Here is a 12185-nt window from a genome sequence, read left to right on the forward strand (position 1 = left end):
GCCAAGCTCAGGGCTTGGTGAGGGGGTGAGCAGCAGCTGCTCTTTGCCTGCACTCTGGGCCCCCTCCAGCTCCCCGGGGCAGCCTGGCCTGCAGGGCTCAGGCCCTGGGCCTGACACTGGCTTGGGGAGAGACCCCTGGCTCGTGCCCCTCAGGCCTGCTGCACGGAGAGCAGGGGACAGTGCATGCCAATGGCAGTCTCCACGAGGGGAGTGGGGCGCCTGCTACTCTGTCACCGTGGCGACGGCTTGCCCCCACCCCACCCATAACTGGGGCTCTCCCTTGCACCCTGAGAGAGACAGGCTGCGGGGAGACAAGCTCCGGGGAGCAGGACAGGCTGGGAGAGCCCCCTAGATCCAGCGGGGGCAGCCTCAGGAGAGGGGTTGTGGCTGTGTGGCACTGAGAACCAGACTAGGTGGTGCCCCCCCAGTTCTTCGAGATTCTCTCTTGCTCTTGGCAGATGGTGGCACTTGTAGCTACCTCGGGCGTGAGGCGGGTGGGTCAGCAGGGTGCATGGAACTAGCTGAGTGGGACCGGGTGATCCATAGGGACAGCTTTCCCCGCAACACCACTCCCTATATAAGGAGCAGGGGGATGGTGGAGTTATACCAGTCCTTTAGCTCCTGGGGTAGGGAGCAGCTGTGTTGATCCCAGGGCAGGTAAGGGGCTAATTTCAGGGTGGGGGCTTGGTGTCTGGAACCTGGTATCTGGCTCCTAACAGGTGTGTCCATGCACTCTGTAGGGAGCCTGGCTGGATGGAGAGGATCAGGGACCCGGGACCATCACCAGCTCCAGGTAGGTGCATCTGATCGGGGAACAGGGCTGAGGATGTGGCGGTCCCTGGAGGGAGGGACAGTGTCCTTTTCTGTGATGCCCCCTGCTGGCTGCACCCCCTGTCTGAGAGCTGGGCTGCTGGCAGGGGGCGTTTATCGCGTCATGGCGGACGTGGTAATGGCCTTTCCGGATGGGGCGCTGTGCCATGCAGCCCATCCGGAAGGGCCACACAGAAAAGGGTGGCCCTGGCGCAGTACAAGAGGTACGCGTTGGGGTGGGGGAGAGGGGGGAAGCCGGGGAGGGATGGCGGCTGCCGGGTCTGTCAAGGCCCCCGTTCCTGCCCTGGCCCACGCTGCACGCTGTGCCTCGCGCCCGGCTGGCGGGGCAGTAGCAATCCGCCGCAGCCTCTGCTTGTCTCTCAATTGGCATTCGTCACGGCTTTGCTGTAGCCAACTTGGCTGCGGTTGATTGTTCACTTGTTAACTTGCTTAGTCGGAGACTTTTTATACCGTGGTGTTGGAAGGAATTCCCGGCCTGCCTCCCTGTGCCATGTGGGGGCGGGGGTCCCCGCGGCTGCTGAGTGATGGGTGGCAGGCTTAACCCTTCGGTGGCCTGCAGCCAAACCCAGGGGCTGGGGCTGCAGCAAATGCAGAGCTCAGGGGCTGGCTGCTCCCTGCCTTGGGGACGGAGCATCGCTTCCCAGCCCAAGGAGCGGCTGCTGTGTGTGTGTGTGTGTGGGGGGGTTCTTATTCCTTCCCCCCCGAGATGTAATGTGCTGTGGGGCATGTGCACCCAGCCCTTCGCCTGGGCCCAGCCGGCCTGCCCTGCTCTGGCACGGCACAGCCTGCCCGCCCCTGTGGGCTCCAGGACTCTGTCTCAGCCACCCCACACCCAGCTGCCCTGGGCGATGGCCTGCTGGGGTGCCACCTAGTGGCAGAACATGGGATAGACTCGTGTGGCTCAGCCTGGGGGTTCAGGAGAGAGGGCCTGGCGGGTGGACGAGGGGCTTCCTGTGCAGCCTCGCAGACTTATGGACTGGGGTTGTGCACCTATGATGCTGGGCAGGTGCCATCTAGGCTCAGGCTTCCTGCGCAGAAACCAAGTGGCCCCATGCATGCCCAGTGCAGCGCCTGGTAGCCCCCAAAGATGAAGCTGCCGGCTGTGCCAATGCCCAGATCCATCCCCCTCACCATCCTGCCTCGCTTCCCTGGCCGGCACAGAGCCAGGCAAATGGCGCTGCTACGTGGGGCAGCCAGAGCTCTGCTGTCGGGGGCAGCGGGGAGAGCCCCAGTGACATCCTGCCAGCGTCCCAGCGGGGCCTAAGGAATGTTGGGCTCCCCTGCCCCAGTGTGCGGTGCTGTCCTGAGTGTAGAGGAGCCGGCTCTGCTCTAGCAGAGGGTTTAATTCCCCTGGCCTGGGGGCTGGTCACCAGCCTCCTGTGGCCCCTGTCTGTGTGCACACAGAGCAGGGATTCCGCCTGAGAGCCAGGCCTGCCCGCTGTGAATGAGGACAATGGGAAGGGCTTGCACGGCAAGGCACCACGGGCAGTCGGGAGGGTGGGGTTCATTGTGGCTCTGCTGCAGTGCGCTGCGGTCACACTAGTGAGGGGTGTGACCCCACAAAGCTCCCATAATGGTTTCCACCACCCAGCTGACTGATCCGGGAGCTTCCTGGGCTGCATATTTGCCCTGGTGGGGAGGAAGTGAAGGGCATTATGGGGGCCCTACTGAGTACTCCCCATTGCATCCCCGCCCTGTGCACCTCTGAGCTGCCTGCAGAGCGTGCACCCTGCCAGCAGGCAGGGCTGTGGGGGGAAGGGCAGCTGCGGAGAGTCCTCCCCCTAGCTAGGAAGCCGAGGGCACTGTGCCCAGCTGGCAGGTCTCCCCCTTTCCCAGCCTGGTGCCCTTGTGAGTGAGGCTGGCTCTGTCCTGCTAGGAGCTCCTTGGCTTGCGCTGGCTTTCTGGGGGCTCCGGCTGGGCGAAGGACGTGCTGCTGCCCTGCTGCTAGCTGAGCCCTGGGTCACGGCTTGCCACCGTGAGTCCCCCTGGTCTGTGGCACTGAGGGGCCCCTCGCAGGCTCCTAGGGGGTCTCTGCACCATCTGCCCGTGGACCCGGCCCTTCTGCACCCGCCTCCATTGCTCTCCCCGGAGCACCCTGCTGATTCCCCAGCTCCGGGAGCAGCCACTGGATCCCAGGCAGTGCCCAGCCCTGCGGGGGGCTGGCGCGGGGCTGCCTCCGCCCCAGGAGCACGTGCTAGTCCCGGGGCTCCCTGGCACTGCCCGCGCCCCCTGGAGGACGGCGGCTCCCCCGGTCCAGCCTACGGGGAGGGAAGGGTTAACTGCACCAGGGTGGCGAGAACAAAAGGGAGCCCCGCTGGCCAATGGGCGCGCAGAGCTGCGTTTTGACACTCTCTGGTTGGCTGCCGCGGGGCCAATGGCAGGCGGGCGCTGGCCGCCCGTCCTGCCCCACGTGGGGGAAGGAGCCGCGAGTCGGGTCTCCATTGGCTGGCTAGGGGCCCGTCCATCGCTCAGCCCTGCGCACGTCACCTCGCGTCAATGAGCCGCGTGCGCGATGGCGGGACCCCGTGGGCGGGGCCTCGCGCTCCTCCCTCTCGGAGGCGGGGCCCGATGCCCCGGGGATGGGCGGGGCAGGGCCCGGGAGGCCGGTCCCCACCTGGGCTCTGGGCGCGGGATCCCCGCCCCCCCCACATGCACTGGTGGGGAAACTGAGGCAGGGAAGGGCCGCGGAGCTGCCCCGTGCTGGGGGTGGCGTCCCCAGCCTGGCCGGGGCGTTCCCGGCTCAGCGCCTCCTGCTGGTGGGAACGGGGAGATCCGGGGGGCACGGGCCGGCCCCCCTTGGGCTCGCGGGCCTTGCGTAACCCCTTGGCTGCTGGAGGAGGCCCGGCTGCGCTCACCCTTCCTGCGCCCAGGGCAGCAGCTGGAGGGAGCCCCCGGACACGTGCCCCCAGTGCAGTATGTGGGGGGTGGCCGCAGCCTTGCCTGGGGGGCTCTGGGGGATACACCCCGGGGCTCGGCTCAGGCCCGAGCCAGCCGCTCACGGGGTGGGGTGGGGATGGGCAGCGTCTGCCCTGGCCCCATCTCCCAGCTGCTCCGAGGCCTGCAACTAAACGTGCTTTAGAAACTCTTCCCTGCGCTGGTGTTGGGCTCCTCCGGCCCTCGCCCCTGGGGGTCTGCAGGCCCCGGCTTGCCCCTCAGCACCGCATGGCAAAGCTGGCGCTGCCGGGCTCTGGGGATGGCCTGCTGATTGCGGGTCTGTCCCTGTGGTGGAGTCCCAGCTGCCAGCGCCCTGCCCCAGCTGCCAGCGCCCTGCCCCAGCTGCCCACAAGGTGGGATTTCCTCTCACCCTTGGTTGGCTCCGAATCGGCAGGTTTGCCCCAGCCTGGTCCTCAAGCTGTACCACACTGCTGGGGGGCTGTGCTTTCCCTGCCCCCACCCTGGCCCTCCGGGGCCACCTCCTCCCCAGCTCAACCCATGGTGCCCCCACCCTGGCAGCTGCACTGGTAGCAGCTGTGGGGTAGCCCACTGAGCAGGGGCCCAAGCTCTGGGGAAGGGGGATCTGTGGGTTCCTGGTTCAGGAGTCCCCCCGGCGCGGCTCAGCCTGGTGAATTCCTCTCCCCTCTGAGGCCTGGTGAGCTCTTCATCTGAGCGCAGACAACGAGGCTCTTTAATCTAAAATCCCCTGTAGCTTCTCGCTGCCTTCACTTTTGATCCTATAAGCGAAACCAGCCTGGATCTGCTCTCCAGGCCCCTCCAAGCTGCTGGCAGCTCCCCCTGCTTGGAGGGGGCTTTGTAGGGGTCACTTCCCGCTCCTGCTGGCCCCTGACCCAGCTTCTCAGATGGCTCCGTGATCAGACCCCGAAGGCAGCGCTTCTTCCTGGTCTGCAAGCCGGCCTTCCTCAGCGCAGGCTGGAGCAACCCCCCCCCCCCCCGGTCTTGTGCCATTGGATCATTATGGCTTTGACTCAAGGAAGGTGACACTGGGGGGGTTGTGGGTCAGGATAGAGGGGCCATGGCAGAGATGTGGGGAGGGGGGAGCCCATGGCTAGTCTAGCAGGGGGCTGCAGGTTGGGGTTGAGGGGCACCGGCAGAGCTGGGGGGGAGGGGCAGGCCTGGGCTAGCAGGGGGCTGCGGGTCGGGGTTGAGGGGCACCGGCAGAGCTGGGGGGGCAGGGCGGAGCTAGCAGGGGGCTGCGGGTCGGGGTTGAGGGGCACTGGCAGAGCTGGGAGGGAGGGGCAGGCCTGGGCTAGCAGGGGGCTGCGGGTCGGGGTTGAGGGGCACCGGCAGAGCTGGGGGGGGCAGGGCGGGGCTAGCAGGGGGCTGCAGGTCAGGGTTGAGGGGCACCGGCAGAGCTGGGGGGGGCAGGGGGGGGCTAGCAGGGGGCTGCGGGTCAGGGTTGAGGGGCACCGGCAGAGCTGGGGGGGCAGGGCGGGGCTAGCAGGGCGCTGCGGGTCGGGAGTGAGGGGCACTGGCAGAGCTGGGGGAGGGCAGGGCCTGGGCTAGTGGGGGGCTGCGGGTCGGGGTTGAGGGGCACCGGCAGAGCTGGGGGGGGCAGGGCGGGGCTAGCAGGGGGCTGCGGGTCAGGGTTGAGGGGCACCGGCAGAGCTGGGGGGGCAGGGCGGAGCTAGCAGGGGACAGCGGGTCGGGGTTGAGGGGCACCGGCAGAGCTGGGGGTGGGGAGCCCAGGGTGGGGCTAGCAGGGGGCTGCGGGTCGGGGTTGAGGGGCACCGGCAGAGCTGGGGGGGCAGGGCGGGGCTAGCAGGGGGCTGCGGGTCGGGGTTGAGGGGCACCGGCAGAGCTGGGGGGGGCAGGGAGGGGCTAGCAGGGGGCTGCGGGTCGGGGTTGAGGGGCACCGGCAGAGCTGCGGGGGCCCGGGCGGGGCTAGCAGGGGGCTGCGGGGCAGCGTTGAGGGGCACCGGCAGAGCTGGGGGGGGGCAGGGTGGGGCTAGCAGGGGGCTGCGGGTCGGGGTTGAGGGGCACTGGCAGAGCTGGGGGTGGGGAGCCCAGGGCGGGGCTAGCAGGGGGCTGCGGGTCGGGGTTGAGGGGCACCGGCAGAGCTGGGGGGGGCAGGGCAGGGCTAGCAGGGGGCTGCGGGTCGGGAGTGAGGGGCACCGGCAGAGCTGGGGGGGGCAGGGCGGGGCTAGCAGGGGGCTGCGGGTCGGGGTTGAGGGGCACCGGCAGAGCTGGGGGGGGCAGGGCAGGGCTAGCAGGGGGCTGCGGGTCGGGAGTGAGGGGCACCGGCAGAGCTGGGGGAGGGCAGGGCGGGGCTAGCAGGGGGCTGCGGGTCGGGAGTGAGGGGCACCGGCAGAGCTGGGGGAGGGCAGGGCCTGGGCTAGTGGGGGGCTGCGGGTCAGGGTTGAGGGGCACCGGCACAGCTGGGGGGGCAGGGGGCTGGGCTAGCAGGGGGCTGCGGGTCGGGAGTGAGGGGCACCGGCAGAGCTGGGGGAGGGCAGGGCCTGGGCTAGTGGGGGGCTGTGGGTCGGGGTTGAGGGGCACCGGCAGGCTTGTTGGAGTTAAAACGCGCACAGCGATGCTGGACTAACCCCTTGCTCTGAGCCCCAGCGCGTTCTCTGCCGGTTGGGGCTGGGTCCCAGCTGCCTGGAGTCACCCGGCTCTGTCCTGCTGAAGGAGCAGGGGGAGGTGAAGGGCTAAGGCTGGAGTCTGCTGTGGTTCCCCTCCACGAGTGGGTTCCTGGGGGCGCCTGTGACCCCAGAGCCAGGCCTGTGAGGGGGAAGGGGGCTGGGTGCCCTGGGGGGAGGGAGGAGCGAGGCTGCCACCCAGTGCTGTCCCCAGAGCCAGGCCTGCCCAGGCACCTGGTGGGGGGATCCCAGCACTGCCCAGCCCCAGCCCTTGGCCATACCTTGCGGTGCCAACACTCCAGCATGTTTAAGGGCCATGGTGGGACGCCCGGTGCTGGCCATTCCAGGGGAGCCCAGCGGGGGGGAGGGGAGCCCTGCCATCCCCGTGACACTGGGTGATTTTTGGCAGGTTCCAGGGCCGGTTAAATAAATCAATATAATATCTGGAGCTAGACCTGTCTCATGGAGCTGGAAGGTCATTGAGTTCAGCACCTGCCTTCACTAGCAGGACCAAGTACTGATTTTGGCCCAGATCCCTAGATGGCTCCTTCAAGGATTGAACTCACAACCCTGGGTTTAGCAGGCCAATGCTCAAACCACTGAGCTCTCTCTTCCCCTGCTGGCACCCCTGCTCTGTGCCGGCACATCCCCCCCACCACCAGGTCAGTGGACAGGGAGATGTTCAGGGCTGACTCGTTCCTTTGCGGGTCCCAGCCATGGGGAGCAAGACCCCAGGCCTGTCTCTCTCCGGTTTGCAGCAGCCTTCTTCAGCCCTCCGCAGAGCAGAGGGGCCCTGGCCGGTCTCTGCCTGAGCCCCTCTGTGGGTAGGCGGGAGATGGATCAGGGTCTCCTGGGAAAGGGGTTTTGGGCCTCAGGCCTCATCCCAGCTCCAAGCTGTTGGCCGGGGCTCTGTTTGCAGCACCCCGGGCATCGTGCACCAGAGCTTGCCCAGTGTGGAGCCCCATTAACGGGTGAGGGAATGGCACAGCGGGCACAGCCTGGCTCCCCCAGTGGCCCTGGCCTGTGCGCCAGCCAGCCCTGCTGTGGCTGATTCAGTGTTACGGGGCACAAGCGAGAAATCCACTGGGGCTGAGGCAGGCTGGGGGGCTGCAGTGGGACCTTGGGGGGGTCCTGTGTGGAGAGCTCCCAGTGGTGCAGCCCCTTGATCTTCCCCAGCCACCACCAAGCAGTCTGCGTGCAGACACCAGAGCCAGCGGCTGGCCTGTGCCCCGTTTGGGTGAGCCGCTCAGTGAAAGGGGTAAGCTAGGTTGGGAACCAGAGACACCTTCCCTCTGCTGATACAGGCAGGGTTGTCTGTGTCTGTCTCCAGCTGTAGCCTGTTGCCCTACTGGGGGCAGAGAGGGAGACCCCCCCAGGTCCCAATCCACTTCACTGGGCTGTGCAGAGAACAGGAGCTGGACCATAGCATGGGGTCAGCCCAGCCCAGCCAGTGGGGCGGGGAGCAACAGCTCTCCTGGGTCCCTGTGAGAGTGGGAATTTGCTGTAATATTTTTAATCCTGCGTGCCTCAGTTCCCCCTGGGTGTATTGTTACCCAGTGGGCGGTTTGCTCTGAGGTGGCCTCAGACCTGAGATCAATGGAGCATCTGTGAAGACCGTGGCAAAGCCAGTCCCCAGGATGTGGACACCTACCAGCTGATGCCCCAGGGAGCTGGATTTCCCTGCGTCTGCTTACGGGAGCTGAGCGAGGATCCCCTGCTCGAGCGCAGAGGACGGAGGGGACGAGCTGGCTGCTGGAAGGAGTCGGGGTTTCCCCTGGGGTCTGGCCAGGCAGAGATGAAGCCAGAACATGGGTTCACTGCCCCTTAGTCGGGCTCTGGGCTGAGCAGGAGGGTCTGTGCTTTCACCGTTCTCTGTGCCACCCTGGGGGTTTCCTGGGCGGTGCCAGGTGACTAATAAACTGACTTCTGCCAATGCCGTGTGTCGCTGCCGTTCCGGGTGAGGGGCGTTAGTCCTGCAGAGGGGCCAGGTCTCACCCGGGGCCTGCACTCGCTGCAGGGAGCGTGGGGTGACAGCGGACCCCGAGGTGCTGGCTGAGGAGTGAGACCCAGAGGGGCTCTGCTCACTGAAGGGCTCCTTCCTCCTAGAGGCTGTTCCAAGGCTGGGTCCATCGCCCCATGACGGACCCTAAACAGACCCGTCCGGCCGGGCCCTAGCGTCCGTGCTCACGTCAGTGGGGGTGCGATAGCGCCGGCCAGAGCGATGCAAGCTTCCCTGCTGCCCCTCAGTCCTGACCCGCAGCCCCCTGCTAGCCCAGCCCTGCCCCCCAGCCCTGAGAGGCTAGTCCCCGTTGGGCTGCTGTGCCAGCTCCCGCCATCCTGCACCGCTGCTTCTAGGCACGGCCAGGCCCCCGGGGGCGAGGAGCAGCCCCTCAAAGTGCTCGCTGGGCCGTTCCTGTAGAGTAGCTCTGCTGCCGCTGCCTCCAGCCAAGCCCTGGCACTGTGCCCGGGACGTGCCTGCAGGCAGGACTGGCCAGCTAGTCACTCGTTGCTCTGAGTCCCCTGGCCAGGGCCGGCGGCCCTTCCCCTTCGGCTCCTGGTGCCCTTCAGGGCCCTCTGCTCGCTGGCCTGGCTCGGGGGGCCTCTGGCAGGGTCTCCTGGGCAACTGGCTCGGGTTTGGTGCCAGGGCGTGGTCACAGGGAGCTGCTGCCCCTGCCTCAGGCCCCTGCTCCCAGGAGTGTCCCCTACCCTGAGCTGGCTGCATGGGGCCTGCTCCCGGGTGCCCGGGAAGCCAGAAGTGCCTGCGGGGCTCCCCTCTGAGCTGGTGGGAGCCGGGAGCCTGGGGTAGCCGTGGGTCCGAGGGGAGCGTGCCCCCTTCCCGGGACATCCCCAGCCTGGCCTAGAGCAAGGGAGGCAGGCCCCAGGCAGGAGGGTCCCCATGGGCGCGCAGGGCTCTGCAGAACATGGCTCACCGTGGTTCTAGATGGGGCATCACCCCTCGTGGGGCCCCCGGCACGCTGGGGGCAGCTGAGGGTGGAAGCCAGGAATCCCGGCTCCCTGCCCTGGGGCTGCAGCCGGTGCTGCGAGGGTCCAGCGCCCTGGGGAGAGCTGCTGGCCAGTCCCTGCCCCGGGGAGTGAACCCCTTGGTGCTGCCCCCTGGGGCCTCTGATGGCCGCTCGGCGCCGTCTCGGCTGAGCGTGGCTGGGGTTTAACCCCCGTCCCTCGGCTGCCCCGGAGCCAGCTGGGCTGCAGCAGGGCCGTCCCCCCCTCTAGCCTCAGAGCTCCTTGGGGCAGCCCCCCCCCCGCCTGGCAGCACCTGCCCCAGCTCCCGGTGGAACATGATGCCCTCTGGGGGCCAGGCGGCCAAGGGAGTTAGGAGCCTAAAGGCGCAGCCAGGCACCAAGGGTGATTTTCAAATGTGCCTGGAGTGTCTGTATCTTGGGGGCCTAATTCCCTTGGACAAGCTGGACCCAAGCTGCCCGCGCTGGGACTTTCAGGCCCTTTGTCTCCAGAATAAAACCACACTCTGCTCTCCCCTCCCCCTCTCGTGCCTCTTCATGTCCCATCCCGCCCTCTGTGCCCCCCACCAGGCTTAGCCTCGCCCCCCCCCCCACCTGACCCGGGGGAAGGGTGGCCACTGGGGTCCATTAGAGCTAGTCCTGGCAGGGCCAGCCCGGGGCGGGGCAGGGGGTTGGGCCCGTTGCCTTTGTCCCCGTGGGGGCGGCCCGGGAAGGGGCCGCTTGCCCTGGGGGTGCAGGGGCCACCATGGCGGTTGTGGGGAGCTGGGGCGGCAGCTGGCATGTGACAAGAGGGTCTGGGTGCACGGGGCCGCCAGCCCCCGAACGGGATTGGCGCCGGCCTTGCCAGCCGGAGGGGACTGGGGCAGAGAGGGGATGTGGGGGGCTTCATCAGCCTGGGCTCATCATGGGCTGGGGGCGGGGCGGCTCCTGCCCGAGGGGTGGGACGTGGCAGCTGCCTGGGGGCAGGCACCTGCCTGGGCGACGCTGGGCCCTGCTGGGCCCGTCGGCTCCCCCGGGCGACACTGGGCCCTGCTGGGCCCGTCGGCTCCCCCGGGCGACGCTGGGCCCTGCTGGGCCCGTCGGCTCCCCCGGGCGACGCTGGGCCCTGCTGTGCCCATCAGCTCCCCCGGGCGACGCTGGGCCCTGCTGGGCCCGTCGGCTCCCCCGGGCGACGCTGGGCCCTGCTGGGCCCATCAGCTCCCCCGGGCGACGCTGGGCCCTGATGTGCCCGTCGGCTCCCCCGGGCGACGCTGGGCCCTGCCAGGCCCGTCGGCTCCCCCGGGCGACGCTGGGCCCTGCCGGGCCCGTCGGCTCCCCTGGGAGACGCTGTGTCCATCAGCCAAGATGCCTCGCAAGGGATCCCCAGACCAGCCCTGGCATCCCTGTGTGCCCCCTCCCGTGGCTGTGGGGCACCGGCCGGGGGTGCCTGCTGCTCTCTGGCCCGGCCCCCGCAGCTCCCTCGGAGGAGAGGCCAGTGCTTGGCGGATGAATAATTAACGTGCTCTTGTCCCCGATTGGTTTGTGGTATTAAAAACTACTTGTGACCGGCCCGGCTTGTCATCGCTCCTTGCGCCAGTGTCCCATTTATTGATCAGTCACTCAGGGCCCCCGTTTATCTCGCTGGGGTGGGGCCCACGGCGCCTCGTTTGTCTTGGTCACAGGCCAGGCGCTTCGTTGTTAACCCCCTGTGTGCTGGGCGCTGCCCCCCGACACAGCACGGGCCCTGCTCTGGGGGCCTGCCGGGAGGGGGGGGGGTCACCTGGCCATGGCGGGGGGGGGGGAAGGAATTTGCTCCTGTGGTACCTGGGATGGGGGCAGTAGGGCTGGAGCCCTCAAGCCCTGCCGGCTGGGGGCCCCGGCTGGGATGGGGGCGCATGGGAGAGGTGCCACGGTCCCTGGAGCTGGCTGGCCCCGTGCCTGCTCCAGGCTGCTGCGGCAGTGCCCGGCTGCCCCTGGAGGGCTCTGCCGGGGGGGGGCTGCACGGCCCCTTGTGCCCACCTGTGATGGGGGCGGCTCGCCCCAGGGGGCCTGCCCCCCCGTAACAGAATCCCACCCCCAGCCTGCGCCAGGCCGGCTCCTGTTTAATTTCGTCTCTTCGGCTGGGCAGAACTAAGCCAGGCCGGCTGTCAGGGCGGAGGCGCTGGCGTGGCCTGTGGGGCCTGCGCTGACCTCTCTCGAGGGGGCTCACTTGCCACACAGCGCGGAGAGACACGAAGCACCGACCCGGAGCAGCTGGGCCGGTACCAGGGGGTGAGGGAAGGGGAGGGGGAGGCATTTGGGGCGCTCTGGCTGCGAGAGGCCCTGCCCCCAGCAACATGGCCCCACGGCTGGGTGGTGCTTGCTGCCCTGGGGACTGGTAATCAATGGTCGTGCTGGGGCCTGGGGGACACCAGGGCTCCCTGGGGGGTTGAGTGTGGGGCTGGCAGTTAGGGCTCCTGGGAGCTGTGACTGGTCTGCCACTGAAGTGTGACCATGGGAAGTCAGGTCCCAGCTAGATGCCTCAGTTTCCCTGTCTGGAGAATGGGGGTTGGAACTGAGAGCACCCCAACATTTCACCTGTGCCCCCCCTTTGCCTGTCGTCAGTGCACCCATTAATCTCTCTGTGCCAGCCAGTGTCTCGATTTAGCCGAGCCCCGTGTCTGTTTATTGAGCTCGGGGGAGCAGACGTGTTTGCCATGGCTGCTGCAGGAGGACTAGGGCCAGCAAGACCCTGCTTGCCCTGGGCATCTGGACCAGCCTGTGCCAGCAGCCGCTCCAGCTCCCTTCCTGAGCGTGGCACTGGAGCCGGGCCCGGCGGGCAGTAATTGCATTGGCTGCTAATTACACCTCTCTGGCTGCG

Source organism: Mauremys mutica, chromosome 12, assembly GCF_020497125.1.
Source record: "Mauremys mutica isolate MM-2020 ecotype Southern chromosome 12, ASM2049712v1, whole genome shotgun sequence".
Taxonomy (NCBI): domain Eukaryota; kingdom Metazoa; phylum Chordata; order Testudines; family Geoemydidae; genus Mauremys; species Mauremys mutica.